Raw genomic sequence first — 10,377 nt, 5'->3', positions numbered from 1 at the left:
AGTCAGCCCTGGCATTGTCTTGACTGATGATATTGAGCTTCTCCATCCCTCTTTTCCACAGATGTAGTAGATTTGATTCCCATGTGATCCATTTGGTGAGGTCCACATATATAGTTGTTGAAAAAAAGTATTTCCGATGTATAAGTCCAACAGCATCACTAGGGGGGTGACATCGTCAGGGTGGATAATACCAAAATGACTGTCTATAAAATTTTTGTGCAGTGCTTTAGCAGAAATTTACTATTTTTAAAAAATTATTCCTGTAATTAGTTAAAACAACAATAACATTTTTGTAAGCCCAGTTTATATGTATCGATATACCTACAAGGCTAAAACTCTATAATAATTTACTTTTTGAACCTTTTAATGCACTCTGGACAGAGTTGTCATTATTACCCAACTACCATGATGCTTCAAATCACGTGGTTTTTTTCCGTATGTACTACAAGCACGTGCTGTTGTTTCCATTGCTGCAAGTGTTTTTATAGTCTGGTGTTTTAGCTACAGTATTGTGATAAGTAGTATTTGTGAACCTATATCAATAATTTTTTTAAGAATGAAGTAGTAATTAAACATTAATTACTAAAAACATTACTAAAGATTCTATATGGTCTAGTACGAGAAGGGGTCCATGAGAGGGGTGACACTATGAGTTACCACACTGGGTGATATCTGTCCTAGTGTTGCTACTGGCTCAGATAAGTGGTCAAAAGTCTGATAATCCTGGACCCTTTGTGTGGGTTACCAGTTGGCCACATGGGACTGTGGGAATGGGGCTAAACGTCCCCACTCTGTCCGGGAGGCAGAGCCTGGAGGATGAGCCCTGAGACAGGCAGAGCAACTAGTGATTGGCCCAAGACTCCCAGACAGGAGTTTGCAGCTCTCTGTCCTGTCCCCTGTCCACTCACAGGGAGCAGGGAACTCCTTAGCATAGGCCTCCTTGACTTTTGGGCTGACCTAGTTCCACACCTCCATAATGCTCAGAGAAAGCCTCTCAGTGTTGATGATTGCAGTCCTGAAACAACCAGGCTTGATCACAGCCGCCTTTACCCCAAAGGAGGAGAGCTCTCTTCTGCAAGGCAGACAGATACAGGGGAAAGGACTTCAGAGGACTTGGGAGGCAAAGAACAAACAACCAACAACCTAGGACTGTGGTAGGATAAGGGGAACTTTCCAGGGAGTCTTGAACTAGAGTAGCCAGTGGAATGATAATAATGATGATGCTATTTCTTCTGTATTGGACTTGAATAATTGTTCAAATAATTATTCTACCTAATCTGCAGCAAGGCGCCATTGAAATGGTATGTTCTGCTACTTCCCCCACATTCATTCATCACTAAACCTTGCTGGTTTTATGTCCTGCATATCTCTCTATACCCTCCCTGCCCTCTCCTGCCCTACTAAACTCCTTAGTCGTCTCTCAGTTGAGCTCCTCCACCTGTCTTCTAAAAAGTGTCTCTCTGCCTTCAGACTTACCTCCCCACACTCAGAGTCATTCTCACCACAGCAACCAGAGGGATGTCCAGAGGCTGAGTTGACCAAGTAGTTACCCCAATTAAATCCCTTTCATGGGCTTCCAATGTCAATAGCATGAAGTGCCAGTTTCTCTCTGGGCCCATAGGCCCTCCCTAAGACCACCTGTGCCCACCTACCCAGCTACTTGGCCAGGCCCAAGGCCAGGCCTTCCTCCTTGGAAGCCCCACGGTACAGGCAGCATGTTCATCCTCAGCCTGGGCCTCTGCTGATCTGAGGCCCTCAGTCATGAAGTCTTTTCTGGAAGCCCTTCTTTGCCCAGCTGCCAGGCCGACTCCTCCTTCAATCCTTAGCCCAGATCCCAGCTCAGGAGCCTCCCCTCAACCAAGTGCTTCCAGGGCTATCTTGGTCCCAAGCATTGCAAGAGGAGACGACATCTTGGGATTTCTTGTCCTGCTTTCAGCTATGAAAGTTTGTAGGTCAGGACCCAAATCTTGTTGTCCTAGGACTCAATGGCACTCATACAAGTGCCCTGTAAATATCTGCTGAATGGAGTCGACTCTCAGGGAAAAGTTCCCTCAAAAGTACAGAAGCAGGAGAAATGGGAGGAGTTTCAATTCCAGTCCCCTACCTGAGGGAGTCCAAGAAGGCCTCTAAGCTGTGCTTTGATGATGCAGTAGCCTCCACCACCTAGGCACACCCAACCCAATGACGCTGCAGGTGTTGACCACATGGCCCCTCGCTTCCTCACTGGGGGCAATAGGTTCAGGGTCACCTCAGTCACCCCCAAGAGGTTCGCGTCCAGTATTTTCATGAAGTCCTGTTTGGTCAGCCCCTCACTGAGTGCTGTGGGCTCAGAGATGCCAGTGTTATTCACCAGGCTCCAAAGACCTGAGAGAGACTGAGATGGGTTTCAGGTTAGATGTAGTTTAGTATTTTATTTTTTTAAGGGCTATTATAAGTGGTATTGTTTTTCTGATTTCCTTTTCATCGTTCTCTTTATTGGTGTATGAGAATCCAACAGATTTTTGTATGTTTATCTTGTATCCTGTGACACTGCTGAATCTTCCTACTAGTTCCAGTAGTTGTCTCACGGAGTCTTTTGGGTTTTCTAGGTATAGTATTATGTCATCTGCAAATAGGGACAGTTTAACTTCTTCATTACCAATTTGGTTGCCCTTTATTTCTTTTTTTGTCTTATTGCTCTAGCTCAGACTTCCAGCACAGTGTTAAATAGGAGTGGTGATAAAAGGCATCCTTGTCTTGTTCCTGTTCTCAAGGGGAATGTTTTCAGTCTCTCTCCATCAAGAATGATGATGTTGGCCATTGGTTTTGCATAGACACTCTTTAGTGTGTTGAGAAATTTCCCTTCTATACCTATTTTATTGAGAGTTTTTATCAGGGATGGTTGTTGGGCTTTGTCAGATGCCTTTTTTGTGTCAATCAAGATGATCATGTGATTCTTTTCTTTCTTTTTATTTATGTGGTGGATTACATTGATTGATTTTCTAATGTTGAGCCATCCTTGCATACCTGGTATGAATCCTACTTGGTCGTGGTGAATTTTTTTTAATATGATGCTGAATTCCATTGGCTATAATTTTGTCGAGAATTTTTGCATCTGTGTTCATGAGAGATGTTGGTCTATAATTTTCTCTTTTTTTATGGTGTCTTTGACCGGTTTTGGTGTCAGGGTTATGCTGGCTTCATAGAATGGATTCAGAAGTATTGCTTCCTTTTCTGTATTCTGAAATAGTTTGAGTAGCACTGATGTAAGCTCTCCTCTGAATGTTTGGTAGAATTCTCCAGTGACTCCATCTGGGCCAGGGCATTTTTTTGTCAGGAGGTTTTTTATTACCTTTTCAGTTTCTTCTCTTGTTATGGGTCTGTTCAGATTTTCAACATCATTTTGTGTTAGTTTGAGTAAGTAGTGTGTTTCTAGAAATTTGTACATTTCCTCTAGGTTTTCCAGTTTGTTGGAGTATAGTTTTTCATAATACTCTGTTATGATCCTTTTTATTTCTGTTGGCTCTGTTGTAATGTCCCCCATTTCATTTCTTATTTGGGTTATTTGCATCCTCTCCTGTTTTTTTGTTTTTTTTTTTTGTCTGTTTGGCCAGTGGCTTGTCAATTCTGTTGATCCTTTCAAATAAACAACTTCTGGTTTTGTTGATTCTTTCTATTGTTTTTTTATTCTTTGTTTCATTTATTTCTGCTCTGATCTTTATTATTTCCTTTCTTCTGATGGCTGTGGGTTTGTTTTTTTTTTTTTTGCTGTTCTCTTTCTATTTGTTCGAGTTGTGTAGTTAATGTTTTGATTTTGTCCCTTTCTTCTTTTTCGATGTGTATATCTATTGCTATAAAATGACCTCTGAGGATTGCCTTTGCTATGACTCAAAGGTTTTGGTATGATATGTTTTCATTCTCATTTGATTCTAAGAATTTTTTGATTCCACCTCTGATTTTTACCCAGTGGTTTTTAAGCAGGGTGTTATTCAGTTTCCATGTAATTTTTTTTTTTTTTCCTGTTCCTCCTATTGTTGATTTCTACCTTGGTGGCATTGTGGTCAGAGAAGACACTTTGTATTATCTCAATGTTTTGGATTTTGTTGAGGGTTGCTCTGTGGCCTAAGATGTGGTCTATTCTAGAGAACATTCCATGTGCATTGGAAAAGAACGTGTACTTTGCAACTGTTGGGTGGCATGTTCTATGTATGTCTATGAGGTCAAGTTGGCTGATTGTGCCTTTAGCACTTCTGTATCTTTGTTGAGTTTCTTGCTAGATGTTCTGTCCTTTACTAAGAGTGGTGTGTTGAACCCAACCAAAAAACCCCACTGGGCTACTATTATTGTGGAACTGTCAATTTCTCTTTTCAGTGCTGTTAGAGTTTGTTTTATGTATTTTGGAGCCCTGTCATTGGGTGTATAGATGTTTATTATGGTTATGTCTTCATGATGGATCATCCCTTTAATCATTATGTAGTGCTTTTCTTTGTCTTTTATGGTGAATTTTGTTTTAAAGTCTATTTTATCTGAGATTAGTATTGCCACTCCTGCTCTTTTTTGGTAGCTGTTTGCTTGATACATTTTTTCCATCCTTTGATTTTTAATAAATTTATGTCTTTGTTTCTAAGGCATGTCTCCTGTAGACACCATATTGATGGATCCTGATTCTGTCACTCTCTGTCTCTTTATGGGTGCATTTAGGCCATTTACATTCAGTGTAGTTATTCATAGGTGTGACTTTATTGCTGTCATTTTGTAGTAATTTTTTTTTTGTAGTGCTGATGTTTTCTTTGTTCCTTTTACTCTCCTGTGCTTTCTTTTGTTTGTGATTTTTTTTCATTTATTTTGTTTTCATAGATTTTGTTTTTACTGAGACTTTTTAATGTTTTTCTTCTTTATTTTGATGAGTAGGCTTGTTAACCTTCTTTGTGGTTACCTTGAAATTTACCCATAAATTCTGTCTTAGTCATCTAGTGCTGCTATAGCAGAAATACCACAACTGGATGGCTTTAACAAAGAGAAATTTACTTTCTTACAGTCTAGTAGGCTAGAAGTACAAATTCAGGGTATCAGCTCCAGGGGAAGGCTTTCTTTGTCTGTCGGCTTTGGAGGAAGGTTTTTCTCTTCAATCTTCCCCTGGACTAGGAGCTTGTCTGCACAGGAACCCCAGGTCTAAAGGACGTGCTCTGCTCCTAGTGCTTCTTTCTCGGTGGTATGAGTTCCCCCTCTCTGCTTGCTTCCCTTTCCTTTTTATATCTTGACAGATAAAATGTGGTGCAGGCCACACCCCAGGGAAATTCTCTTTACCTTGGATCAGGGATGTGACCTGGGTAAAGGTAGTGTTACAATTCCACCCTAATCCTCTTTAACATAAAATTACAATCACAAAATGGAGGACAACCACACAATACCAGAAATCATGGCCTAACCAAGTTGGGGGGACACAATTCAATCCATGACATCTTCCTAGGTTTGAACCAGTCTATTACTACTTGGTATTTCCTTGCCTTCCTCTCCTTTAGAAAGTTCTATACCTACACCATTTATTCCCTCTTTAATTGTTCTGACATTGTTGTCATTTACAGATTAACCTCTCTGGTTTCCTGTTGTAATTCTTTTGGTTTTGGGTAGTCCTTGAGAGTACATTTCTTAGGTTGGTATCTGGGTGGTACAATCTTGTGTCCTAGATTTGGGCTGTGGTCTGATGTTATTTGTTCTCAAATCAAAGGAGTCCCCTTAATAGTTCTTGTAAGTTTGGTTTGGTTTTTACATATTCTCTTAATTTCTGTTTATCTGGGAATGTCCTAATTTCACCATCATATTTGAATGAGCTACTCTGTCCTGTAGGGTCGCTATGAGTTGGAATTGACTCAACAGCAGTGGGTTTGGTTTGATTATTTGAATGAGAGTTTTGCAGGATATGTTATTCTTGGATGGCAATTTTTTTCTTTCAAGGTTTTACACATGCTATCCCATCGCCTTCTTGCCTGCATCGTTTCTGCTGAATAATCAGAGTTCGGTCTTATTGTTTCTCCTCTGTATGTGACTCTTAGTTTTTCTCAAGCTGCTCTCAGGATTTTTTCTTTGTCTTTGGTTTTAGCAAGTGTGATTATGATATCCCTTGGTGATTTTCTTTTGGGGGTCTATCTTATATGGGGTTCTTTGAGCTTCTTGGATGGTCAGGTTTTTATCTTTCATGACATTCGGGAAGTTTTCTGTCAGTAATTCTTCAATGATCCTCTATGTATTTTCCATTTTCTCCCCCTGTTCTGGAACTCCAATCACTCAAAGATTTTTCCTTTTGATTGTATCCCACAGAATTATCAAGATTTCTTCATTTTTCTTTGTTCTTTTTTCTGATTTTCCTCAGAGTTGTAGTCAAGTGTTTGTCTTCAATTTTGCTGATCATGTCTTCCATCAGTTCAAACCTGCTCCTCACCCCTTCTATGACACTGTCCATTTCTGAAATCTTGTTGTTTATCTTTTGGATTTCTAGTTGTTGTTTTTGTATGATTTCTAGTTGTGAATTTATTTTGGCATTTTGTTCCTTATTATTTTCCTGAATTCTTCCATTTTTTTGTCTGTATTTTCCATGAATTTGTCTGCCTTTCCCATGAGTTTGTCTATTGTTTCCTCATTTTTGTCTCTTTTTGCTTCATCCCTTGGATAGCTCTGAATATTAGAGATTTGAATTCTCTGTCAGGAAGTTCTAGTGCCTTTACTGGAAACTCATCTAGTTTTTTGTTGTTGTTGTTTGATTTTTGGATGCCTACTGGAACAATCCTATCCTTTTTTTTTTTTAATATGTTTTGATATTGTCTGCTGTCTTTGGGACATGCAGTAGTTATTTTCTTTATTGATTGTAGATCTGCTTGTTTCATCCTGCTTTTTTGTTTTATTTGGTTACATCTGAGCAGGTGGTCTGTGCGTTCTTTGTTGCTTACTTGTCTATGGTCACCATATTTTCACCTCCTTGTCCAACAGGCAGGGCCAGTTGCTCAGGTATAGTGAAGCAGGGCAGGTCCAGCTGAAGGGGGGTGCTGGGATGGGTTGGTTGTGGCATGTACTAGGGCCAACAGGGTGGGCCAGGAATCAGTGCTGCGCACGTTCCGGTAGGCCATGCATGAGTTGCTCAGGGGTGTGATGTTCAGCACACAGTGCTGGTAGGCAGGAAGGAGGGAGGAGATTGTGATATGCGAAGCTAAGATGGGTATAGGAAAGAGGAGAGGGAAGCAGGAGCCAAAAACAAACAAAAAAAGTGTTAACGGAGCTTGCCATTGGAGTGAAGAGATGAGAAACTGAGAAATGGAGAAAAAACAAAAACGGGGGGAAGGAAGAAAGAAAAAGGGAAAGGGGAAAAATAAACAAATAAAAATTAGAAGAAAAATAAAGCCCCTAGGGATTCCCACCAGTGCAGCTGCAAAGACCTGGAAAGTAGGTCCCAGACCACGCAGTACAGCCTGGCTAGAAGGGGTAGTGATGTGACACACCACCAGGTATTCAGGAGACAGGAAAAAAGGTAAGTATACACAGATGAGAAACCAAGAAATGAAGAGAGCCAAAAAAGAAAAAATAATAAAAAATGCCCTCGGTGGTTCCACTGACTCAGCTGTGCACACCGGGGAAGTGCCTCCCAAGTCACACAGTATAGCCCAGCTAGAAGGGGCTCCCAAGCCTCTAAAAGAAAAACAAACGAACAAACCAAAGCAAAAAAAAAAAAAAAATGCCCCAGGGACCCCACCAATGTGTTGATGCGGGCCAGGGAAACAGTTCCCCAGTCAAGTGGCACTTCACAGCCTTTCAAGAAGAAACAAAGATGGCACACAGAACCAGGTGTTTGAGAGAAATGAAGGGGAGGTGGTGAGAGGCACGGAAGAAACCAAAAGAAGCAGAAAAAAGCAACAAACAAATGGCACTCCAGGAGCCAGCCAGTGTGGGCAGGTCAAATCCAAGATGCAAGGGGTTAGAAGCCAGTGCCACCCAACCAAAAAAGTGTAGCCAGCAGGAAGCAGAGGAGGCTGAGCAGCAGGGGAAGAAGGATGAGGGGTGGGAAAGCATATATCGCTGGCCACCAGGTGCTCCATCTCCTGCTGTGAGCTACTTGAAACTGCTTTCTTGTACTCCCTGTCCATCGGTCTTCAATGTGAGCAGGGCGAATCCAAGAGTTACGGACCCTGTACTTCCTGGCCAGCTGAGTGACCACAGCTAGCTACGAAGCGGGGTAGGTCAAGCAGGAGAAAGAAGGATGGAGGGGTGGGAAAACGTATATTGCTGGGTGTTCCATCACCTGCTGGGAGCTCTCTGAAGCTGCTTCCCCTTACTCCCTGTCTGCCGATCTCTGGCAGGAGTCCAAGATGGCAAATACGTGCTGTGTTAGCTGATAGTGGACCTCCACATGTATCTCTCCTCACTCTGTTCTTTGTTAGTTTCTTATTCCATTTGGTGCTTGGCTGAGTTCTTTCCTCTTCATTTGATGTTTACGGTTCCAGGATTGATGTTTGTCTCTGTTCTACTTAGTTTTTCAGGTCTTTGCTGTGGAGGGACGTCTTGGTGCTTCTGTCTATAGTGCCATGTTGGCCAGGAGTCTCAGGATTTAAAATGTCGATCGCAGCATACGTAATATAGAAAATAATTAACTCAAAGTGCTGAAAGTAGAGAGAATGTTATTCTTCCTTTGTCCTCTTCTTTCTTTTCTACAATGTCCATGTTTTACATTCATAATCTGATAAAAGAAATTAATGATCTACTTTTTCACAAAAAGAACAGGGTAATTGTAGGGTCCTTACTTGTTATTTGACCTAAATTTCCAACCACTCTCCATGCCTTAGAGTCTCCTTATCAAGTGTGAAACACAAATAAGAAAATGTGCACTTGATGAGACATGAACAGGATGCAGCCTGGCTCAGGCCCCCAGTGCCCCAGACCAACCCTCCAGGCTGAGTTCCAGGCCTCACCCCTCCTGCAGAAAATCTGCCCTCAACATAGGCTAGTCTCATCTAACCCTGGTGGTCAGTGTCAACCACTGCAGAAGTTCTGCTTGGAAACTCCAGAGCTTCTACCTTGGAAACTCCAAACTGCAAGCCCTGTGATAATCAGAACATCTTGGGAATCTTCTTAGGTAGCAGAATAAGGGTTTCCCCTTTACACAGAGAGAAGAAACAAACACACAAACAGCAATCTGAGTGGTGCCTCTGTCTCCCACATGCTTTTTCACCCCCTGGGTGGCTGCAGTGATGTCTTGGTGACATCCCAGATCATCGTCTCTAGCCTGTCTGATGACTGGCCCTTCAGCTGTTCAGCCACTTGCTCTGACCTACACACAGCCAGGACCCTCAGGACTCACAGGTCCAGCTGCCTGGACAGCAGATTCCCGAAGACCAAGCCATAGTCCTTGATGAAGACATACCTATCTCAGAGGTGGCTCACCAACTGCCTCTCCCAGCACAGAAGGTAGTACATGCCCATGAGGCCCACCAAATAGAGCCACATGTCTTTGCCAGAACCGAGCCTGAAGGCTACTGTTGGGCTAGAATTCTAGCCTCTCCGTTGTCTGCAGGACTATGTGCTACCCTCTAGGATCTCTGTGGTGGAGTCTGAGTACTTTTTCTGTTTATATCTGTTCTTCATTACTTTTTATTTCAGCCCAATCCCATTGCTTTTTGGCCTGTCTTTGATCACTGTGATAGATGTTGTTGACTTCCCAAGTCCCACTTATTCCCAGCCACTTCCCAGGTTCTCCTCCCCTTCCCTGTGCACAGTCCTGTCCACACTGGAGCCCTCTAGTCTAGATATTATAGTCCAGTGCTAATCTTGTCTTTCAGTCTGTAAATATTAAACAACAATTGGATAAATCAATAATTTATAAGGTATATAATATTCCGGTATATTGTTCAAAAGCTTAAAATTCCCCGAAGACCCAATATCCTCTTTTGATAAGGTGGAATTTGAATTAAGATTACTAGGATGCACTTCCCATCTCCAATTGGCGCATAACGCTGGAATCTATACGATTTTCTGTCAATGCATTCTCTGTTGAGTCCATACTTAAAGGAAGACAAAATAGTGACGTCACAGAGAGACATGGTCTAAGGAAGCACTGGGTAATTCAAGGGAATTCCTGTCCAGCACATAATAGGTGCTCAACAAGTTTAGCAGAATATGAAAGACTGGGGATCCAGACACAACTCTTAGTCCATTACTGGTGGTGTGTGGAGAGAGGATCTGGGCTTGGAAGCTGAGGGAGGCCAGAGGGTGGAAGTGCAGTGACTCTCATCAAGTAGACAGTTGTGAGGGCTTCAGGGAGGTTGCTGATGAAGGGATAAAGCTTGAAATCCCTCAGCAAGGGAATCTCGGGCCCTGTCAGTCTCTAATGGACCTCTTTTTGTTTTCCCATCCTGT

General features: G+C 42.1%; 1 pseudogene; it reads right to left on the bottom strand.

The window, feature by feature from the left end:
* Window positions 1-545: 545 nt before the first annotated feature.
* On the bottom strand, window positions 546-9,717 carry LOC104847098 (retinol dehydrogenase 16-like; annotated as a pseudogene).
* Between the last annotated feature and the right edge of the window lie 660 nt (window positions 9,718-10,377).

This window comes from Loxodonta africana, chromosome 4, assembly GCF_030014295.1.
Source record: "Loxodonta africana isolate mLoxAfr1 chromosome 4, mLoxAfr1.hap2, whole genome shotgun sequence".
Taxonomy (NCBI): Eukaryota; Metazoa; Chordata; class Mammalia; order Proboscidea; family Elephantidae; genus Loxodonta; species Loxodonta africana.
Note: the sequence above shows the minus strand (reverse complement) of the source record. Positions and strands in the feature narration are given on the sequence as shown.